The sequence below is a fragment of the Serinus canaria genome, chromosome 2 (assembly GCF_022539315.1).
Source record: "Serinus canaria isolate serCan28SL12 chromosome 2, serCan2020, whole genome shotgun sequence".
NCBI lineage: Eukaryota > Metazoa > Chordata > Aves > Passeriformes > Fringillidae > Serinus > Serinus canaria.
The window spans coordinates 101,534,805-101,545,950 of record NC_066315.1 but is presented as its reverse complement, the minus strand read 5'-3'; positions in this window follow the sequence as shown (position 1 = coordinate 101,545,950).

Sequence of the window (11,146 nt, the reverse complement as noted above, 5' to 3'; positions counted from 1 at the left end):
GCTTTTCAAGCATTCTGAACTGTGTTGGCAAAGGGTATTTATGGCAGTGACAGACACCTTCATCAAAAGGGTCAAGGCACCAGTTCCCCAGTCCACTCTTGCCTTTCTCTTTGTGATTGTTTTGTGCATGGGCTTGAGAGGAGAGGAGAGGAGAGGAGAGAGAGAGGAGAGGAGAGGAGAGGAGTCATGAGTAGCGAGAGGAGGAGGGAGGAGCGGACGGAGAGCCGAGCTGAGGAGTAGTCGACGAGGCCGAGGAGTGAGGAGGCGGAGAGACGACGGACGCATGGAGTAGCAGGATCTCTCGAGTCGATTCTCCTGCCCTCGCTTGAGCGACGTTCTGCCGCTCGAGTCGACTGGGCTTCGCGAGCGTATCGACTGCGCTGAGCAGAGGCTTCCTCCTTCAGCGACTCGGCTCGGCAGGAGCGTCGAGGCAGCCGATCGAGGTCGCGGCACTGCGCGAGAGAGGAGAGCTGAGAGGTAGCGGAGAGGCTGCGGTATGAGGAGAGGAGTATGAGAGGGAGAGGAGCGGAGAGGAGAGGGAGGAGAGGATGGGGAGAGGAGAGGGATGAGGAGAGGAGAGGGAGGAGAGGACGGGAGGAGACGGAGAGGAGGAGAGGAGAGGAGAGGAGAGGTGAGGAGAGGAGTAGGCTGAGGAGAGGACGAGGAGAGGGAATACTCTTTGGAAAGTCAAACTGTACCTTTATCTGCCTCAGAAGCATGTGAGTAGGCCACTGAGAAGGAAAACAAGCTGGTCAAAAGGATGTTGCTCAGATACATGAGAGATGAAATTGATTTGATTCTCTAGTGTATGTTAGGAATTATAAGACAGGTTTGGGATCTCCTTGCCTTCATGGTGATGAAGTCCTTGGGCTGATGGCATGTAGGACTCAGGCTTTAAAGATCCCTCCAGGCAGGAGAATTCAGAGAACACCTTTCAGAGGAGACATACACCTAAGCCATTTTCAGAGTTATTGTGAACTGGAACTGGGGAGCTTAGCATGACTCGTGTGCATTGCAATCCTGCCTCTCATTAAAATTTGCTACTGTGAAGCTCCCCACCCCCCAGATTTCCTTCTCAATCTGCAGAGGGACTGAAGCAGGGCTGAGTCTGCTCCTCAGCCAAGCCTGAAGCTTTTTGTGTGTTGCTAGCAGCATGGCAGGACCAAGGGAGTCTTGCCTGTGGATTTGCACCTCCCATCACTTTTGCATGCTGTTTTTCTGGCCACAGTGTCCTCAGAAGCACAGTGTCTGCTGGGCACTCTGCCACAAACCCTCTCTCAAGAAAATACAGGTGGAAAGCAGCAATTAATTCTGCTCAGAGGAACACTCATTTAGGCAGCATAGCTATTGGAATGACCACTGAAGAGGAGGGGACCTTTTTGAGCTTTAGTTGAGGCTTTTCTGCTTTTCAAGGCAGAAAAGCCTCAACTAATAAGTGATAGTCCTGAAGGAGGTATGCTGGAATAGCTAGTTGAAAAAGATTTTTTTTTTTTCCTGATGCCTTTTCCCTACTGAGCACTCAGGTTAACAAGTGGGAGCTCATTCAATTGAGCAGAGGCAGCCTCTGGACTCCTGTGAGCTTATTCTGCCCAAATGAACTTGTTTAGTGAGGCAGCTTCCCAAGCCTGAAACTCATTCCTTTGAACTTTCACACTCTGTAGACCAGTAATTAAAGATATTAGAAGGAGAGGTTGAGGGAGGGCACAAATTCTTCATTTTTTTCTCATTTGTTTGCTTGAAGTTCAGCCACTGGAAATGTGATACCTCTAGTGTTTAAAAGAAATCAGAATATAAAATATTCTGCTGCTTTTGTCTCTTGGCTTTCTTGGTTGCAGACTAGATAACTCAACAGGAGAAAAGGAAGCCATGGCTTTTATCTTGGCATGCTCATGTAAGCAGCCTTCAGGAGAATCTATTGCATTTTAACCACTTTCATAATTGCTCAATTATCAGTCGGTCATTTCATCCAAATTTCTAGGGGACTTGACCAGTTCTATTTCCACCGTAGATTCAAAGCTGATTGCATCTTTGGGATCCTCACAAACTCCATCTCTGAACCTAGTGTTTTCCTGCAGGATGGTCTTGTTTTTTTTTTCTTGGAGGCCCTTTGTCTGTGGTTATTGCTTTGGCTGCCTTAATAAGTAAGAGCCATCTGGAGGCATGGTTGACCGAGTTTGCACCTGCGTCTACATCTGCACTGTCTGGCCATGTCAGGTGGATGTTCACCTAAAAGATCTATCTCAGTGTGATGAAAAGGAAAAGAAAAGGGAGGGAGGGTGCAAAACTGTTATTCCTGCCTCCCTGCAACAGCAGGTGCACCAGATGGCTCACAAAGTAATTAGGGTGAAGAAACAGTGTCAAGACTTCATGCGGTGTGGTCTGTAAATGATCATCAAATCAAATTCTTTATCAAAGATGGAGTTTTCTCTCTCCCTACTGGCAAATCGATACACATTTGAAACAGCACATGTAATCTGCTTCCTTACGTGCAGGCACCTGGAATGCAGACAGAGAAACCTGGTCAAGAGACCATTCTTGTTAAGCAGCCATCTGTCCTAACAGACTGTCCCTAAGCATTCCCAGCCTGTTGAGTTGTTATGCTTTGCTTTCTTTGAAGGCAATTTTTCCTTAAAAAATGTTTTTTTGCCTCCCTAAGTGGAGGAAATTTTGCCATGCAGTACGTAAGGTAAACAGCACAAGGCTTCCTGGTAGAGTTGTGCTTTGGCAGCAGAACAAGGACCTTGCACTGGTTTAATCTGCAGATCTACTTAGTTCTAAAGCTTCTTGTATTTCCCCCTTTTTCTTAGCTTTTGACTGTGCTAGCTCCCTTGGATGCAGGGAGGCTCTGGCTCCTGCCCGAGCCTGCTGGACAGACCTGCCAGAGCTTTGCTTGCTGTGTGGGATATTTGTTAACGTAGGATAACGCACTGTCACCGTGTCACCGTGTCACGGCCCAGGGTGCCTCGGCTGAGAGGCACCACTGCAGCCCTACCATATTGCAAAGGGGCTGCTTCTGCAAATCTGTGTGCTGCCTTTCTCTTCACCTAGCCCCTCTCTGCACTCACCTGAGCTACCCACTCCAACTACCAGGGTGTTCTCTCCTATTTCCTATGCCTTCGTCCCCCATTTCAAATCCCTCTTTGTGCCCTCTGCACCACCCTGGCACCCATGGGAGCAACGTGGATGGAGATCACAACCACTGGTGAGCAGCTGAAGCCATGGCAGGCTTCTGGCTTTAAATACTTTTACAAGGGTATTTCTGTTTAGGCTCTGAAACACGTCTTTTTGTCACACACAGCATTTCGTTAAATAACTACAATAAAGCAATACCCCACAAAAAAGGAGAAGCCTAAAAAAACAGAGCTTTCAGCTGGCTTCTCAGATCATCACAGAGCAGTGAGGGAGCAGCTGCACAAGGTTTAGATACTCCAGGATAAATTCTGTAGAAAAGCTTACACAAAAAGAAGTTTTAACAATGTGCATAATGCTTGCCTAGAATTTGAGTCTAAGAAAGGCAGTCTGTTGTCCGGCTGCTATTTACAAACTGTGTTATTTTGATTTGACTGTCAGCATGTTTGGGTTTTTTTTCCAAATTATATTCTGCTGTGGTGAGTTTACATATTAAAATTGATAGATTTACCTTTCCAAACCTATGATTTAAAAAAAAATAAATTAATTTTAGTTTAGTTTTTTGAAAGCCTGTCTATAGCTGAACGTTCTCTGTTAAAGGAAGTTATGACAGAATTAAAGGGATACAGGGTCCCAACATGTGCCACATGCAGGAGAAGAAACCTCATCTGGGTTTCAGCATGGGAGACTGAAGTGGGCTGGTGTAGGGTCTTGTAATCTGGCAATACAGTGTAAAACATGGGATACTGAACCCAGAAAATTTCTCCAGAACTGCATTTGCAGTGTTTGTGTAAATAAATCTAGAACTAAAACTTTTTAGTTTTTAAACCTACTTGACAGCTGGCCAGCAGCATCTTAACTTGCTGGGCTTTTTTGGCCAGGAGGTTTGGCTCAGTTCTTGCTAATTTTACACTGAGACCCAAACACCAATCAGAGAGCAGTCTAATTCCTCTAAAAGATGAGTACATCTCTGGAACTGGACTGTTCCCCACAAAAATACACAGTGTTCCTCCTTTCTTTTAAAAGCTGCTCTCCACCTTCCCTGCTCCCCCTCTTCTCTCCCTTTCCTCTACTCCCAGGCTTGGCAAGCCTCTGAGCCCAATTCTTGGGCAGATGCTGTAGCAGAAAAGGTGCATGGTAGGAACATCTTGTGATTTCTCAGGAAGAAAACTCAGCTCCTCACCTCAGCTATCAGGCTCTGGATCCCAACTACACAGAGGGACCTCTGTTCCCTTGGATGGTTTTGCATCCAGATTGAAGATTATTCTTCCTTGCTAACTAGCTGAAAATCAGGTACCTGCTCAGGATTCTCTGGACCAGGTGGATTTTAGTTTCTGTTCAGTGAACTAGGTGTTTTCTGTTTTGGGCAGATCTGTGCCTAATTTTTTGCCTTATAAATCCTTTACTGCTTCTAGATCTCAGTTTATTATAGCCAGCAGTTCAACTCTTTCAATATCCACACTCTGTTCAAACCTAGATAATTGCCTGTCCTGTAATTACAGTGTGAGCAGCGTGTCAGTACCTCAAATGTGCATTCCTGGTTACTCATAGCCATACTCTTCTCCTCCATTCTATTGAAAAGGAGCTAAATTTCCACATTGGTATTGCTAAAACCACCTTTTCAAATCAAACCTAAGCAAATAAAGCAGCTCTTGTATATGCAGTCTGACCTTAACTCTTTCCAGGGCAGAAAAACTATTCTGTCTTGTTCTACCATACATCTGGAGTTTTCTCCATCAAAATGTCTTCACAGAAAAGATGAAAAAAAATCTGTTTGTAAAATGCCCAGATCTTTATTTTCCTGCAAGAGGCAGTCTCGGAGTTTTCCCCTGTTATAATTTGCATTTTTTCTTTTGTTTTTGTATATCTTCATACGTACCAGGAAATACATTTAATTTCCCTACTGCTTTTGATTACTCCTGGTTGGCAAACAATGAAGACTAATTGTTTTCTGATGTAGCAGAAACAAACATGATTCTTATTCACAAGTAACCTTGGCAGTGTGAAAAGGGGCATACACAGCCCTGGGAACAATCTTCTTAGCTAGCTGTACCTACAGAGCCACTAAGAAAAGTCATTTTGTTGCTATTTCTAAGATAAAACTATGGCAGAGAACTAAGATGCAATCCAAGTCTCATATTCAAATTAATAGGTAATGAAGCTGAAATGCATTTTTAAATTGCAGAAACATGAAAGAAATGATGATGCAACTGTTCTTGGGGTAGGTTTGCATGGAAAAGAAGTATAGGAAGCTGCCCAGCCCTATTGCAGCCTGGGCCCCAGATCAGATGATGAGAGGGGAAGCTTTACTGGTGCAGGTACAGTGCTGTGTTCTAGAACTTGTGTTGCTTCCACTTTATTTTAACAAGAGGGCTCTGTATAACCGTATGTGGACATATAAGCTGGGATGACACCTACCTCAGGCATCCTGCTGTATCCCTGTGCCAAACACAAACATGTGATGGATGGAAGAGGGGGCAGGTAAATCTTAAGGTAGATGTCTTCTTTTAACAGAGGTGTATAAACAGTCAGAACAATTTAACTGCTTATAAAATGAAGAAAATGGATATATTTTCACTGGTAGATGATGGAATAAAAAAATGTTATCATTCTACAAATGGTATCTTTTATATGTTTCCAAAGAGAGAAAGAAAACATATAGCAAAATTAATCTATTCATTTTGCTCTGTGGTAATGTTTCTTCAAATGAAATTATTCCATAATGACCTATTCAGTGCTTTGCATTATCTTTGAAACAAATAGTCTATTATTTTGGTACTTCTCTGGCCCTTAAAAACGTGTCTCAGTTCTTCAAAAAATGATGTAGGAAAGTAATATTTTCTTCTGATTCACAGAAGAAAGGAAACAGGTACTGGAAATCTAAAAGTCATACTTCCTGGTGGGTGTGATCCCACTGAATTTCTGTGCATAAGTTTTGCAGTGGCAGAACATAACAGGGGACTGAGATCAAACAAGAATGATGACAGGACTGTGACTGAAGCTCACCTCACACTGAGCACACTGAGGTCATCTCACACTGAACTCACTGAGATCATCTCACACTGGACTCAAACTACCCTTCCTTACTTGCAGGAGTTTTGCTGAAGCAAGAACTAGAAAATAAGGTCTCTGTGCACATGAACAAAGTTAATGAAATCTTTTTTAGACGTAAGTGTAAAAGTCAAATTTCCAGTGTTTAATAGTGAAGAGTACTTGTGATCAATTTGGGTTCAGACAGCCTAATTCTTCATTGTGAGGATGCCATGCCAAAATATTGATCTTGTTCTGAGCAAAAAGCCAACTGTGCTCAGTGTCAGTCTGCGCTAAAATCGTTGTAGGACTAAGCCCTATGTGGCAGCTATAACATTTGAATTAAGAGACACAGTAGAATATTTTTCAGCTTTTCTAATTAAAATAATAATTATGATGTGTCTATCAGCATGGAATTCCAAATGTAAGCCTCAGGGTCAAATGGCTTAGAAAACTGAAACTCTGCTCCCTTCCTGGGGAAAAAAAAAGGAGATGAAGCCATTCTATGCAGCTTCATTTACATAAATTGCAAATATTGTTTACAAATAATACCATTTACTGTGTTCTGCTCTTCATAAATGACTAAATATTCTTGCTCATGCACCACAGTAGCATCAACCCCAGAACTGGTAGGTCATTCTCATCAACAGGCAGTGATTTTAGGTTTGATACTGTAGTAAAGAGAGCTCGTTTAGAGGGTGCATGATATTCTTATAAGCACAGGTTGTGTGCGTAGTTCTGGTGTCCCTGAGTATGGCAGGTAAAGCTCATTCAACCTGGTTAGCTTTGGGACTGAAGAGAACACATGGTCAAGATAGTTAGGATGCCTTTTTGGAAACTCAGCCCAAAGCTGCAGAAGTAGATTTGAAATCACAGAACTGAGCCCAATTAGCTCCACATCAGAGTAGATGCTGCTGAAGTGATTTTCCTTGAACGGAAGCCGTGTGGTGGAGGATCAATCAATCAATTTATGAACACCTCGAGGGTAATAATAGTCTAGTGAATGTGAATTTGTCAAGGACAAATTGTATCAAACCAATCTAATTTCTTTCTTTGACAGGATAAGTGAATAAGGGGGAAGCAGTAGATGTGATCTATCTTGGCTTCAGTAAGGCTCTTGAGTCTCCTACAGAGCGTTCTCATAAGCAAATTATGGTATATGATTAAATCACCACAGAGAAGGCTCACAGCTGGTTGAGAAAACAAAAAACAAAGAGAAACTATCTCTGGTTCTTTGTCAAACTGGGAGGACATTTAAAATTGTGCATTTCTGAGTCCATTTTTATACAATCCTTTGCTGATCAATGATCTGGATGATGAAATCATGAGGATGCTTTCAAGTTTTGAAAGAGTTCCAGGAAATAGGAAATTGTTCCAAAATCAGCTGATGGAAATTTGATAGAGGCACGTGCAATTGCAATAGAAATGCTTTGTGTGTATAAAATTGGGGAGAAAACACTTAGGAAGCAGTATAAAGCAGAGAAGGAGTTAGAAGTTCGGAGGACATAAAGTGGCAACAGTGTGACACTACTATGTAGAAAAAAGATTCTTCTTTTTCTTGGACGAATCAGTTTTCATTTGTGAAGGGGAGGAGGCTCTAGGTGGCTCTAGATGACCTTGCTTAAGCAGAGAGGTTGTCAAGATGACCTCCAGAGGTCCTTTGCAGCCTCAACCCTTCTGTGTTTCCGTATCAGTCTCGCTGTTGAGACCAGTGATACCTCATTTTGAGTGAAGTTTCAGGCTTCAGACGATGGGAAAGATGTAAACAAACACTCAACGGGCAAAAGGAAGATAAGATAAATGATAGAGGCTCGAAAAACTTGACATCTGAAATAGCCTGAAAGTGAAGTAGGCCACCTCTGTATCATTTGTTGCACTGGGCAGCAAATGTCCTCCAATTTCTTAGTGTCATTAAAGCACATAACTAACATTTGAAAACGGGCTCCAACAGACTTCTGATGTATATTTGATTTTGTGTCATTTTGTTGTGTATTTAAAAGCTTAGATGTTCTTTATTTCTTGCTCTCCAATTGAAGTTCATCATGTTTACCATGTTTTCTTGTTTGCCTTTTTGCGGCTTTTTTTTGAGTACTGAAATATCCCTAGACAGAAGAATCTCTGCTGTTGATGCTGGCAACTAAGATTTACAGAAAAAATATAATTTCAACTCTGTATACTTAGGGCTTTGTAAATTTTGTAGCATTATACCATTCTCTGTTGTACTGATTGGAGCAACACAGGTGAAGAAAATGAGTAATGTTAGTCAAGAAAATACCGTGGCTTTATAGAGTAACTATTCATGAAGAAAAAAGCCTTGAAACATTTCCAGACCTGGAGGCAGAGAATTTATTGTTCCTGCTGGATCCCAGAATAACTACTGCTTTGTGTCATCATTTTATAATCCTTGTCTGTCAATAAACATAACTGTAGCTAGCAATAAAAATGATACAGGCTCAGTCAGGCAACGCTACCCTGGTAAAACAAATTTATGAGCCAGTTAATATTTTTAATCCTGTTACAGAGATGACCTCAAAACCCAGACCATTTATTTAAACCTCTGTCCCCTAAAGGAGCACATGTGGATGTCAGATAAACGAAACCTGCTTTTGAATCATGTTGATCTTGGGCTGAGGTTGGGCAACAAGAGGGAGAAAGGGTGGAACTGTGGACATCTGTCTGCAAAAACAAACCAGCCCCATTAGTGTCTGTCTCCTGTCCAGGACAGAGTTGGTGAAACACTCTTGCAGGCTCAAATTAAGCCATTCATTTGATAACACAAAATGCAGTATGCTGTATTTTTCCCTTCCCCACATCAGTTACATGCCAGCGATTATTCCAGTTCTACCATTGATCCAAGATGACTTTTCACAACAGGGAGCCATTCTGTTTACGCTGCTTCAGAAATCTCTGAGATGTTATTTGATCTACAGCATCCATTAGACGCACAGAATACATTTCCTTCTCTATTGTTTCATCTTATTAGGAAGATATGGCAATGACACTGTCTGCTAATTGCTATCCAACTAGTGCTTTGTGCCTTGTTAATTTTGACTAAGACTCTTTTCCTACATAGCACACCATAGATATTGCTAATAGGAAAAAGACAGGTAGTTAATTGGTGTCTTGAGTGTTAGACAGACAAATGAAAATTCACTGATAATCAGTTTTTCTTTGATGGAAGGGTCAGCTCTTGTCACTAGTTGCCACACTGTCCTTTCTCTCTATGCTGCCAAGTACTGTATTTTATACTTGTAATGGCTACCAGAAGAACATATGCTGCTGCCCACAACTTATAATGAATTATCATGATGAATGGTCACTTTTTAAGCCTTGGCCAGGTATTTTCCTGAAAGTGAAAGCCAGGGAGGGTCCTAGGTCCGAGTGAATTTTTGCACTGATTGTCTGAGTCTCCTGGAAAATCTGCAACACAACAAGGAAAGACACATGGTCTTAATAACACAGTTACAGGTTACAGGCAGCAAGCATAAAGTCAGAATGGCTACAAAGATTTGTTCTTATTTGGGAAGCCAGATGAGTCAGTCTGGCAATAGAAGTTCTACTTCTAGTTCTCATCTGTCATATAAGAGAGGAATTTTTGATGGCTCCAGACAGGGATCCTTTGAGTCCTGAAAGAAAATAACTGAAAGTGCAAGGAAAAGAGTTTTCTCTAACCCAAGCTACTTATAAAATCTCTTTGTTCTTGGACTTAGACCCCAATCCACATCTTCTGCACTGCCTCATCAAAAATACAGGTTGATGTTTCACTTCTTATGTCTTGTATATCAATCCTCTGCTGCACCCACAGACATGCATCTCAGGCAAAAAAAATTATGATCCTTATAGAGTGAGAGCTAATTGTTGAGATAGATGGACAGAAACAGTAATCAAATCTCCTAAAACAGGACTACAGAAGCTTTCTGGTCAGGAGCAAATATATTTACATACTTGGTCTTATAGAAAAGACAGATTGACTGTAAGTTATCTTCCTGCAAGTTGGTGGTTTGTAGAGAATTGGTGTTCTGCAGCCCCCACAAAATGCAGAACTGAGTATGCAGCATATCTGAAGTAATGCCAAGACTTTAAGATTTATATGCCTGCATTAAAGACAAATTTGGTAACCATGTGGAATGCTATACATCATATTCAGTGTCTCTCTGTTCACTACAGAGGTTTACTTGTGAAAAAATGTTCTCGTTTCACTGTTAATTTTTTTCAAATTTCTGTATGTGAAGAACAGCCTTCAGAAAATAATAATTTAAGTAAAGCAGCTGAAAACAAACGCTAGGAAGACTACAGCATCAATTAGTTTCTTAGACATTAGAATGGCTCTCTGGATAACAATCAGAAGTTGCCACACAAGAAAAATCGAGCAGTAAGGTAAATGAAACAAAAAGTCCCACTAAATTCAGTACAGTCTGGTGACAGTCAAATTCTAGATATAGCTTCATGCTGAACCACAAGAAGGCTACGTGTGAGCTTAATCATGTGTAATGATATGGATGAGCACAGCTCAGAGCAAAACCCTTGCACTCTTCCTTCTGCCTAATGTGCCAGTGCTCCTGCACACAGAAGATGAAGAGTGCCAACTTCTCAACCACTGTCTGAACTTACAGATATTAAAAATTCAAAAATAACACCCCCATCAGAAAATACTTTACCTACATTGTCATAATAACCCCTACGATTAGAGAGGGGGGAAAAAAAACCCATGAGTTTTTAATCTCTTCTCTCCTGGTTTGGTTTTTTGTGCATTTGAAAGCAAGCTGTACATTGTCTGTTTCAATGTTTGCTCAGTCTAGTCACTCTGTTATTCTTGGGGGTAAGGGAGGGGCTAGCAAAAAAAGGAAAATAATAATATGATTTTAATATCTGGAGAAAGGTATTAACACAGGTTTTTGTGGATTCATCCAGAGAAGGACAGGCAAAATGTTTTAACTGACTGGATTTTGAGCTTGGAGAAAGGAAGGGCTGTGTCAATATTCTCCCT